The sequence below is a fragment of the Daphnia pulex genome, chromosome 2 (genome assembly GCF_021134715.1).
Source record: "Daphnia pulex isolate KAP4 chromosome 2, ASM2113471v1".
Lineage (NCBI taxonomy): Eukaryota > Metazoa > Arthropoda > Branchiopoda > Diplostraca > Daphniidae > Daphnia > Daphnia pulex.
The window spans coordinates 8,918,407-8,930,995 of record NC_060018.1 but is presented as its reverse complement, the minus strand read 5'-3'; the positions used below and the strand labels follow the sequence as shown (position 1 = coordinate 8,930,995).

Here is a 12,589-nt window from a genome sequence, read left to right as displayed (position 1 = left end):
TTGCGTTTGTGATTCATCCAGTAATATTTTACCTACATATAGTCCGTGTTACTATTAAAAAAACAAAAAATTTTATTCACTCTATCTGAAACAGAAAACCTAATAATGCCATTTTTCAAAATCAATATCTCATTTTCTTTTTTTCTTCTAGAGATCAAACTTACAAAAGAGTCATCGTGAAATTGAATTATCAGCATTGTGTGTGTGTGTGTTCAGTTCTGTTACATCGTTACATAATTATCAATTCTCTGCTCCCTCCCCGGTAGAAATCATTATATATGCAAAACGCCTCTCCCTTTACTCCCTTGCCCCCACTGTCAGTACTTTTTTTGAGTCTTTCAAGTTGACCCACGCATCTTAAAAAATGGAGAAACCAGTAGCTTTGTTGCATAAGTACTAAAAAAAAATATGAAAATAATTTTTTTTGATTTGTTGTTTCATCATTTCATCATTACACTGAAAAGAACAAACAAAAAAGGCGCTTTATTTTATTTTTTCGAATTTGGAAACATTTGACAGGTTGTTGTTTCCCCGGCCGCTAGATGGCGTTGTGGTCTTGATTTTCCTCGCTATTGCCGGGATGAAAAAAGGACACATTGGCGGCTGCATTACAGGGATCGTTTCTTCTCTCTACCGTGTCGTATATTATCTTGTACACAACAACACGCACAAAAGAGAGTTCGGGGTGTGGCCGGCAGTATTTTTTTTTCCCCAAATGAGTTTACGTGTGTACCTTTCAATGCGCTGTGTGTGTGTGTTTTCTCATCTGGAATTCTCTCTCTTTTTTTCCACTTTGCCACCAAATGGAATGCCATCCATCGCAGTTGCCCATTTTCCTCCCATTTTCTTATTCCGATGCTTTTAACGATGAAAGAAGATGCACTTTGACGTTTTTTTTTTGTTTCTTTCTTTCTTTTTCTCTATCCTTTTGAATATTATCAGCCCATTGGGTGGGTGGTTGACGAGCGTCGGCTCGTCCGACAAAGACCCGCCGCTCACGGCGTCGTCTCTTACATGCTGCAAAAAGTCGACGCCTGTACATCATAGCGTACAACAAATACGACATTGTTATTTCAGTTTTTTTTTTCTTCTTCTTCTTCTTTTGTCCACATAATGACGAGCTCCACTAAAAGTAAAGTCCTCATTTTTGTGTTTCGTGTTTTATTTAACGCTGGTACGCCTGGTAGTACTAGACACACACACACAGCAACTCTACTCCCGCCGTGTTCTATTTCCAGCCGTTCGGCGGAGGCCAGTAGGCGGGTCGTCAGCAGTCGGGGCGGATTCTAACACCTTGATGGATAAACGAACTTCATATGCAGCCAGCCAGTTCTCTCCAGCGAGACTCACAGCCATGACCTTATTTTCCCTTTAGACACTCTCGACTATATGCGCTGACTGTCTGATGCATGTTAATATATTTTATGACGCTATCTCTCTTTTTTTTGGGCGAAAAATAAGAAAAAGAAAAAGGCCCCCACCATACGCCACGGGAGGGATCAAGATTCTCTTATTGTCTATTCACAAAACCTCTTCAATTTCATCTCGGCTGTCTCATTATCAAAATGCTGGAAACACCGTGATGGATAGTTTATCCAACCATTTGTATATACTATACTATACTATACTATACCTAGATATACCGCTAGGTCACACGCAATTTTGGTTCTTTTTTTTTAAACAAATTAAAATCAATCGAGTTCACTCGGTTAGATTTAAGAAAATTATCTTTGAAAAAACATCGCCTCCCATTTTGTTGTCTATTCCAAAATGGTCACCTTTTCCTTATAAAAAAAAAAGTCTTGGGCAACTAAAGAAAAAGCAGAAAAATAATAAAATCAAATTTAAAAAAGAAAAAAAAGGGGCCGTCTAGACGATGTCTGGTTGTCCTCGAGTGGAAAGAAGAAAAAAGAAAAAAGAAATAGAAAACCTTCGACGCTTTCGACAGAGAGAGAGAAGGGGAAAAAATAAAAAAGAGAGAGAAACAAAGTTTTCTTTAAGAACCCGAACCATCGGGCGCGTCGTGCTGTACAATAGTCACGGTCTGACTTGTTCTGTTGAGTCATAATCCGCGGGTTGCCGACCCGTCCCGTTGTGTGTCTGTCTGATGGCCTACTACTTTCCCCCCACCGTGTAAGGCCTATCCTCACACACTCTCCCAGCGTTTCTCTGTTTAATCCTTTTGATTTTTCGTGACGCTTGTAATTTTATTATCAAAAGATTAAAATCAAATTAAATTTGAATCGAATCAAGTCGACCCCCGGTTGCCTTGTATGCGGAAAATTGACAGGTCCAATTAAATGAATTACAATCAAGATTAAAAACATGCACGATGCAAGAGATAAAAGCAAAAAGGTTGTAACGCAGGTGTGGCACCTCTATTCATTTTTTTTCTTTCTTTCTTCTGTATCCGGTACAGCTGACCTGACCGCTACAGCGGTATCAGACTGATTGATTAGAATAGTTGGTTATCTCGTGATTGGTCGAGATAAACACGCGTCGCCCTTTGTCCACACACAATAATCGATCCTACAAAGTCAACTTGATAACTATTCCCATATATAAAGGATTAAACGCGTTTGTTGACCCATCGCGATGAGCCTCCGTATGAAATGCAATTTCTTTCACAAATAGTTTTTTCTTTTTTCTTTTATTAAAATAAAAATCTTATCGTCCGAATAACAGAAGGGAATTTTGATCCAGCTGGGTATATTTTTTGTTTCTTTTTAAAACTTAAAATAGAGCCGACGAATGGCGCGGGCGGGCGGAAGGGCTGGCCCAGAATACATTTTATGATATTGTATTTTTTCATTTATATATCAAGCAACTGCAGAGTGAGAGAGAGAGCTATGCACGCAGTAAATATACACTGGGACAAAGGGCTACATATGCCCGAGCTGGAGGCGGGTTCACAACTCGTCGAACTCTCAAGAAGAAGAAGAAGAAAGAAAAAAGAAAAAAGGAAAAACGGGAAAAGAAAACACACGAGTTGATCCGAACCGCGTCCTACATTTCCACAGTCAGACAGGGGCAGCGCAGCTCACGCTCACGCTATATACGCGGCCAAATTGCTGGCTGGCTGGCTGACTGGCTGGCTGGGGCTCTTGGTGTTTTTCGGTCTCCCGGCTTCACAACAAACGCCGAAAACATTCGACATAAAACGGAAGAAAAAGATAAAGAGGGTGGATATCTCCTCATCCACCCAGCTCTACCCTCTCTCTCTCTCTCTCAATATAATCAAAAAAGAAGTTTATTTCTTTTTCGTTTTTTCTTTCTCTCTTTTGGACAAAAATAATCGAATCAACTCGCCAGGCCAAGCAGACGAAAGTGGTCATCGGTCGGCGTGTAAGATGGCGCTCACGTTTGGACTCTCCGGGGGGAAGATACTCTCTCTCTCCCTTTTTTCTCTCTCCCGAATCTTTTCCCTGGGCGGAAAAAAAAAGAAACAAAAAACAACAAAAACGAAAAGTTACGACACGAGCGGCCAAGGTTTGCGATCGCAAAACGCGACAGTCGGCGATCGGGCGATCGGGTGATTAACAGCCAAAAAAACACACAATTAAAAAGTGAATTTTTTAAATTTTATTTGAAACGCGTTCGAAATTAAAGGGGGAAGGAGGGGGGACAGACAGGAATTTTTCGTTGTCGCCGCGTGATGTTGGATTAAAAAATTATCCCGATTAACTCCATTTGAACTCGACTATTTGTGTGTGATCAGCTGATCATTCTCACTTCGCTCTCGTCACCTGTAAGTCTGACAATTATTTTTTTTTACCTTTAAAATGTATTGTTCAATTTTCGTTTCGGGAAAAACCAAAAAACGAACCAAGGGACAAAGGCGATGGGTTCACGAGAGGGAACGTGTCCTTGATCGTGGTCCCTGTGGCGCTCAACAGGTGGCGTAGACGTCCGTCTAAAAATGAATCGTTTGATTGTTGTTCGCCCAGCGATTCTTTTAATGTGCGTCCAATGGAGTTAGTTCGTCTAACGTCTTTTTTTTATTTTATTTTATTTTTTTCATTTTTGTTGTTTTTTAATCAGTCGAGTTTGACCAAGCGGAAACACAATGTTTTTTTCTTGTCCGAACCAACAACAACCAAATGCTGGCACTAAAACATTTCCACGTCTGTCTGTGTGAGACTGTGAGGTGTCCAGAAAAATCAGTTGGAACGTGTGCTATAGGCCGGATAGGGAATTTGTCCTTGTCAATAAAAATTGGTACACGTCCATTAAATGATGCATCCGCTGTGCCAGTTTCTCGCCCCAATAGTAATTAACTTACACGCACTTATCATTTTCTGGCCGTCTCACCCTTTTCATCCATTTCTGCCTTATCCCGCTTCAACCCAGTCTAGACACGATTCGTCTGCATATCGTGATCAGAGAGTTTTTCTCCTTCCCTTCTAGTAGTGTTGTCGCTTTTTTTTCCCGAATACAAAATACAAAATACAAAATACAGTTATTCTCTTCTTGTGCCCACTTCTTCTTTTTCACTTTTTGTGAGGAGTCGACAACAAAGGAGCATATATGCATGATTTTCTCCGTTTCCCAACCACCATCAACGTGCGGCTATTCTAGACGTCTGGGTGAGCGCTGGTGAGCCTTGTTTCTCATTTTCTTCTTTTTCTTTCTCCAAGGCCGTCTGGAAGTCTTCATCTCTTAAATCAGTCCCGCCACCAGAGAGAGCCGCACACTCACGTCACCTATTGCATTTCCCCCTGGGTGCGTGTGTTGTGTGTGTGTGCTGTGCAGTAGCTTCTTCTTCTTCTTCTTCTAATACCGTCTGGGTGACGTCACCCAATTAGAGGCGGGACTTACCATAGGCCTACCACCTTCTCGACCAATCGCAGCCCTGTGCGAATCTCCGCCTATACCCTTGGGTCCTTATCTCCTGTTTCTCATTTTTCTGGGCCTACATTTTGGCTCCGGCCAATCGCATTCGTTCCTCTTGAATTATTTCCACCGTCGGAACAAAAAATTAACAAGTTTGATTCTTTTTTTTTTGTTTAACAAATAATAACGTGGCGGGTGAAACCTGTCGCTAATGCGGGCAAAGGTTCGGTTCGGTTTCAAAGTGCAGTACTCCACGTGCGACAACTTTTATTTTTTTTTTGGTTGTACCTTAACGAGGTTGGATCAATGGTTTTCACTTGCGATAGCTTCAGATGTGTGTGTGTGTCTTTTATCATTATCTATGCAGCATCTCATTCACGCTGTGAATAATAAAATACCGCCGGCCCTTTTCCACCAGTGCCGGACTGATTTTGACATGGTGGTTGGTCGCCAGCTTTCACCTTTTCCTTTGCCCTCCCATTTGAAATTTTTTTTTGGCTGTACAATTTTTAGATTATGTTGAAAGCTTTCTTACTTAAGTTAAAAGCGGATTATTTTGTTCTTTTTAGTTTGATCAAGAAATTGAGAGGAAAAGGTTAATTCAGCGAGCCGAATTGCTTTTATTATTTAATAGTTTTTTAGATCTTTCATAAATTTTTATTGTTCATCAGATACTATATATGACTGATTATATTTCAGTTAATGCTACACGAATTTTTCGGTTGGCTCTGCTGGGCTAGATCCTTTGGTTTTGGTGGTTATCTTTTGCCGCTTATCGTTCCTTCCCTTGCATACATATAATTACTTTGAACATTATACATTGAAATTCACGTATAAATAAAAAAATGTATTCAGCCGACAGGCTTACGCAGTCGTATTATTCTGATTATTATTTAGGCTATCATATTTTTAAAAAATGATAAGCCTATGAAATCCACTTAACATTTTCCCCTTCTCTTTACGGTACTTTCGTATGGATGATACCCTAGAAACTAGATTTTTGATAAATTAGTGATATGATGACCTATAAAGTATAGGCCAGCAGATGGTGTACAGAAAAATAGATAAGTAAACCTATATTGAAGGCGCAATTAGAAATTCAATGAAATAACGCAGTAGCATCTATTCGAATAAATCTTTTGCCCCATTTCGTTGAACCTCAGCTATTTCCCCCTTCACGAGTAATAAGTAATCTAAATAATATTGTCGTTATTCTCTACTCGACTAACTGGTGTTGATAGTGCGAATAATCGGCACCCATTCCGTGGGTAGGCAATTTCACGTGGAGTGGTATCAGAAAATTTGCAACTGCATGTGTTTCCTTTAAATATAAAGTGGTTTTCTCTGTTATGGAGCAGTTGGAAGACTTGAAACGAATCACGAAGTAGCATAATAATGTAAAAGCCTAACGTCTCGTAGGGTACGTATCTTTTATTTGATGAAGATTTCAAACAGCAAATGTGCTGGCTGACGTGACCATCATTTGCCACACCACCGATGATGAAACAAGCCCAGCACTTATGCACATATCTAAATATAAATACAGCAGCCGCATGTTCCTGCAGCTGTGTGTCTTTTACGATTTCAGATGCACTGGAATAGTCAATATATTTAAATTTGTTACTCTCTTTATTTCATTTATAAAACGTGTTTATTTGATTTCTCGGAATTTTCTGTTGATTCTGAATTTCGAAATATTTCGACAACTTTATACCCTCGACATTCCCTGTACCCTAGGTGTCAATGATTTAAACCGAAATACTATACTTTGACCCTCTAAAATTGATTTGATTTAATTATTTGCTCGCAAAAAATCATTGATTAGTTTTTAAATGTATATGTATGTATGTATGTATATTAACATTTATATACCGCACTTTCTCATATAATAACAATACGTTCAAATGACGGTTTAAAAGTGAGCTGTGCTTTAGTGACGGGCAGTTAAAAAAGGGTATGACAAGGTAAAAAAGTGTGTCTTAAGGAGTTTCTTAAAATCTTGGCGACTAGAAGTTGACCGGATAGCTGGTGGAAGTTCGTTCCAGTAGTGCGGTGCATAAGAGATAAACGACCGCTTTTGGTAGGCTGGCTTTGGTGGAGCGTTCTTCTTCCCCCGAGTTCTAGTGGAGGCCACCACACGAAGACTCCTCGCCTCCGCGCGTAAACCTGCACGGCCGGGTACGTGGAGAGCAACGCATTCTTGTAGGTAGACTGGTGCAGTTCCTTGCAGACAGTCGAAGACAAGAAGTAGGACCTTAAAGAGAATCCTGTAGTGGATAGGGAGCCAGTGCAGTCGAAATCTTGACTCTTCAGTGGAAAAAACGCCTCGGTGAATTAGGCGTGCGGCTGAGTCCTTTCACATAAATTAAAGAAAATTGTTATAGGCCTACACATATATGCCAAAAATTCGATTGTTCATGGATATAAATGACCCCAGGGTATTTGCAATTCTGTTGCTACACAATTTCAAATTTTTCATGCGCAGTAAAGAAAAAAATATTTCATAAATTTATTATATTTGTTTTGTGCAACCCATTTGACATTTTTTATAATACAGGTTAAGCGGTCAACTTTTATATTAGTCATCTGTCAGTGCCAAAAGAAAAATACTGCGCAAAAAGTTTTTAACATCCGCTTACATTCTCAATTTAAATTTAAAAGTTTTCCCATGAGTTTGCACAATTTATTTTATTTAATTATTATTATTTTTTTTTTTTGCATGTGAAGATTTTTAAATCGTTAACTTAAATTGATCGATGATATTATTTCATGTAAGACTCTTGATAAACTATACGAATAGGAAATCCACTGCCGACTTTTGCGAATTTTGAAGATTTTCCGTCGCATTGTTACGGAGATGATGTATTGCCAATTAGTTGGGTGTAATATTTTATTTTTGCTAAGCCCTACTTTTGGGCTTAGCATTTTAAAGCATGGCATGATGTAGGCCCCCTGTCATCAATCGGCAATGCGCAGAAATGATTACCTAAAAGATTGTAAATCTCTTAGGATAGTCAAGAATACATGACTAAACATTTATTCTTTTTTTATTCTTTCATGCGAAAAGTTCATTCTGGTGATTTGTTTCTTTGTTCTGATTTGTTACAATTTAAAATGTGTTCGTGTACTTTGCAAAGAAAAATCTTGCGAGTTGCATCCTGAAAATCTTCATTTCTTCGGTTCGTGTAATCTTTCATCAGACATGATTGATTATGCATTTTTTTTTCTTCGAAAATGCCATTTTTATTTCGTTTTAGTCTTATGGGCGGAGACACACAGGAACATTAGGCTTTCTTTGGACATCCAGCAGGGAGCAGTCTCGTTCGAAGTTTGTGAACTTAAGAGATAAATGGATCCGAGTGACTTCAAGTTTAAATCATTTTTAGATAATATTTTTTGTTAAATTAGGCAAATGCATGAAACAGATTCTATCTGGTATCCAAGAGAAATTCAAGTACCAAGCCTAGGTACAGTTGAAGCTAAAATCGCGAGTCTTGTCAAGTCTAAATTCACTGCATCATCCACCAATAATTTCACATAAAAATCGAAGAATTTCTTAAATTCACGGTTTCAATTTAAACTTTGCTGTCCAGGATACTAAAAGAATTTCGCATGTGGATATTTGACGTTGTGAGACATGATTTATGAGGGAATTTTTTGTACGGGAGCGGCGGAAATCTGAATTTTGAACAGTTGAACATTTTAGAAATCCAAAAGTGCAAAAATATCGTAAGCCAGCTATAGTTGCAAAGTTTGGCACAAGATTAAGTTTAACTTTTCATTCATTATGAGCAGCTAGTGCATTTCGTCGGAATTTTGGTCAACAAGTCAGTAACTACAAACGTAAAGTTGCTTATTAGTTGTGATTTCTTCTTACATTGAAGAGCTACAAAATATTCCAAGATAAAATTAAGTAAATATATAACAAATAAATAAATAAATTAGTATAGCGTATATGTAAATTTTATTTATGCTTAGGCCTATCCTTCCATGAGCAAAATTAGGCCTAGTATAACGAATCCTTTAATATTAAACTCTCCTGATTGACATCCCGCCTTATTGATTTGTGTTTCTGAAAATAATTGTGATGTTAAAAAATTTGTATTTAAACATTTGATGTTGTAAAAATATTTTTTAATTTAAAAGCAATATTAGGAAATAGGGTTTCAATCCAATTTCACGGAATTCGACAATTATTTGCAAAACACAGCCATTATAGCCATTATAGGTATTAGTTTATAAATGTTAGTTGGCTCATGTGCTGCTAGTAAATCATGCGATCCAAGATTTTTAAATCGCGTAAATAAATCTGCTGCAAATTAAATTTTCTTCACCTGATGACGGCCACAAAATTTGTCGAAAAATAATCCAAATATTAAAATTTAACCAAGTTTTTATTTATTTTTTGTTGTGCATTTTATTATCTAATTTAATCTAGGCCTACAATACCTTCAGTTATTCCTACTAATTATATTAAAATTGAACATTTTTTAAAAGTATCCTCGTTATTAATAGTCTACAGTAAACTATCAGACGTTTAATTAGAAGCTCGATTAGAAGTCTAGTTCATTTGAATAACCAGAACATTAAAAAATAAAATAAAATAAAATAGAGAACGAACTAAAGTGATTTAATAAATTTTACCTGACCAGCAGTGACCCTTTTGTTAAGCCACTTTAGTAGTGCGAGGTCAATGGAAAATATGACATGATTTTCAAAAGTGACAATAACCTCAAATTAGGCCATGTTTTTTTTGTACGTAGCCTAATCAGGTTTGTATATTTAAATGACATTGTGCAATATGAAAGTTGAAAATTAGCTTGTGGATGCTGGACTTCAGGAACAATTTCACGGCTTGTCGCTTTGATTAAAAAATCTTTGAATATCATGAGACGAGAATCGGAGAGAGAGATCGAGTCAAGAAGTGTTGAATAATTGTATTTTTTCATCAACTATCGTATAATATCCAACATACAATCGCAACGGTCTGTTCTCACGGAGCGTTTGAATCAGTCGCATCTACTATTGTTGATACGGCGGTGTGCTGCTGCTGCTGCTGACTGGGCTGTTCATTTTTTTCTTCTTCCCTTCATCGTCTTTTTCTGTCTCCTTATTAAAAGCGTGCAAAAAAACAAGTCATCCATCTTGTTTGCTGCTGATTTTCCCCCTCAACCGCCAACATATCCCAGGCCAAAAAAAAGCAACACTTCCTTTCTCAATAGAGGGCGCCGTTCGAGCTCGATTTGCATACTCCCCCCTTTCGCTCGAAAAAAAACACGGGTTTCTATAATATAACTGCACAAAAAAACAAGGTACCCGGTTCTCTTTGCATGTGTAGAAGACGGTTAGACACAATATGGCCGAAAATCCGATGGATGTATAAAACTGGAATACATAAAAAGGAAAAAAAAAGAAGAAGAAGAAAAAAAACACGACCGTTGAAATCCGAAAGAATCCCTCCACCAGGCGGCGGTAGGATGCGCGAAAAATGTTTAAACGGACCAATCGCGATGGCCGGTACAGTCCTCTCTTATGCTCGGGCATTTGATGACGTATACTGCTTACCGCCTCTCTCTCTCTCTCTCTCTCTCCCGCGAATGTTAATTTTGGCGAATGCTTCGCTACAGCTTTAATAGTCACTGTCTTCTCTTCAGTTGGAAATGTCGTCTCGTTTTTTCCTGTTGCGCATTCGGATTCCTTGATTTTTGTATTTTTGGTTGAGTTGAAACACACATCACCTTTGGTTCATTTTTATTAGAAGCAAGTGCTGCTGCTGCTGCTGCCATTGTTGTGTGGTTTGTGTGAATTTTTATCCATAGCCCAGAGCTTTGGCATCCGGCCTCCATGATTGCATCGACATTGCCAGGTATTTGACGGAAATATTTTTTCCAAGATTTCTTGTCTCAATCGAGCGAAAATATTTGTTAAAAAACGTGAAAAAACGGAGCGAAAAAGATTATACGCGTGTGTATATGTTTAATTTATTCCGAACGAAAAATATTTCCAGTTTATTATCCACGTTCGATGATGTAACTGAATTCAACTGTATAATGAATGAATCAGATAAAATGGAAAAAAAAAGGCATGGCGTCGTGATATTCAGGTTTCAAAGCACAGGAAATTGGCAATTCACTGATTCTAGACGTTTGCTGCAGCCTAAATATTGCACAGGCATATTATATACACAATTCAATATATGACGCAACCGGTTAGAAATTTCGAATAATTTTTACTAGTCGATGTTCCTATATAAAATCGAAATATTACGTCATGCGGTTGCACGCTACATGACACAAGCTCACCTGTGGAGGATGGCATAGGCGCACAGGTTTTCTGTCAATCAACTCCTCCCATCACCCCTCCAACCCCCCCTTGGGTTCCCCTTTCTTTCGACTTAGGCCTCTCATGCCGGGTCCCTCTGCTGATTGGTGGAAAGAAATTGGCGAACCCCAGAAAATCGGTCGCAACCAATGGGATGCCGATTGGCTTTCCATAGGCCTAAAGAAATAATGCATCAGAATAATTGCTTCTGGATGTGGGAAGGGGGGAAATAAATAAAAAGTTTATTCGGTTCTAAGATTGTTTAGGCCCAGTAGTCTACACGCCATTTGGTGGCTGTCTGCTAGAGAGAAAACCTAGAACGGCGTCAGGTTGGTAAACCCTCAAGGTCGTGCAACACCGTAAAATATAATAAAAGGCCTAGGTAAGACTTCCCATCATCAACTGTCTACCTGGTTATTAAGGCCGACCGTATTTCGTTTTTTACGGTTTAAAAAAAATGATAATAATGTTGGGGGAAAATTGAAGTGGATTCCGTTACACGGCCCAGACACTTTTTTCTTTCCAAAATGGCGACGATGGCGGTTGCAAAACGAGCCGCAGCTGGCAAAAGAGAATAAAATGTGAATGCTATATCCCCCCGCCACCAACCAACCCCTTGTTTCCTATGAGGAAAAGAAAACGTCTTACGGGGTTAGCCGTCGGGAAAACTGGAAGAAGCTGTTGGTTTCATTTTTTTGAAAATAAAATCTGCGAGTCAATAATTCCACCGCTAGGTGGCACTAGGATTGGCGGGGGGAAAAGGGGGGAGAAAAAAAAAAGAGCCCGTTCGTTTTGAAAGGGGTGACGTCAGGTTGCCTCCCCTCCCCCCCCCCTCCACCTTCTTTCTGTCTGTGTGGAACTGGAACCCCCTCACCCACCACGATTCCTCCCCCACCTTCTTTGTGTGTGCGAGTTTGCCCAGTACTTAGGGATTGGTTGTCACCACGCCGGCAATCGAAACTCCGCCCCCCTTTGGCTGTCTCGTCGGGCCGAGACCCGTCGCTAGGTGGCGAAGCATGCCGACACCACCTCCCGACTCCCGACCGAAAAAATAAAAAAAGGAGGGGAGCCGAGGAGCCCAGGAGCCGGCTCTCCCCGCCAGTTGCTCAACAGACGCCGCATGTGTAACACGTCAACATTTTTCTCCTTCTCTTCTCTTTCCGTCCGTCTGTCTGTCTGGATTTCTTTTTTTTTAAAATTCCGGGACTCTTTTTCTTTTTTTCGTGCGTGTAATGTTTTTAGGAGCCCAGTTTTCTTTTTTATTGATTCGTTTCTCCTTTCGGGAATTTATTTCATTTTTTCGAAAAATTCGTTCACACATGGACAGTCCGACAAGTGACGTGTTCCCCATTCTTTTTCGCCATTTTTTTTTCTTCTTTTTTTTTTTTATTTTTGACTTGTCCCGAACCGAAAATCATAAAGTGACGTCGTCGTT

At 39.1% G+C, this 12,589-nt stretch overlaps 1 long non-coding RNA gene across 1 annotated transcript; it reads right to left on the bottom strand.

The window, feature by feature from the left end:
• Positions 1-2,784: 2,784 nt before the first annotated feature.
• LOC124209303 lies at positions 2,785-4,096 on the bottom strand. Its single transcript, XR_006880864.1, has 2 exons — positions 3,776-4,096; positions 2,785-3,425 (listed from the first exon to the last, which is right to left on the bottom strand). It is a non-coding gene; the product is annotated as an uncharacterized LOC124209303 (long non-coding RNA).
• Positions 4,097-12,589: the final 8,493 nt, after the last annotated feature.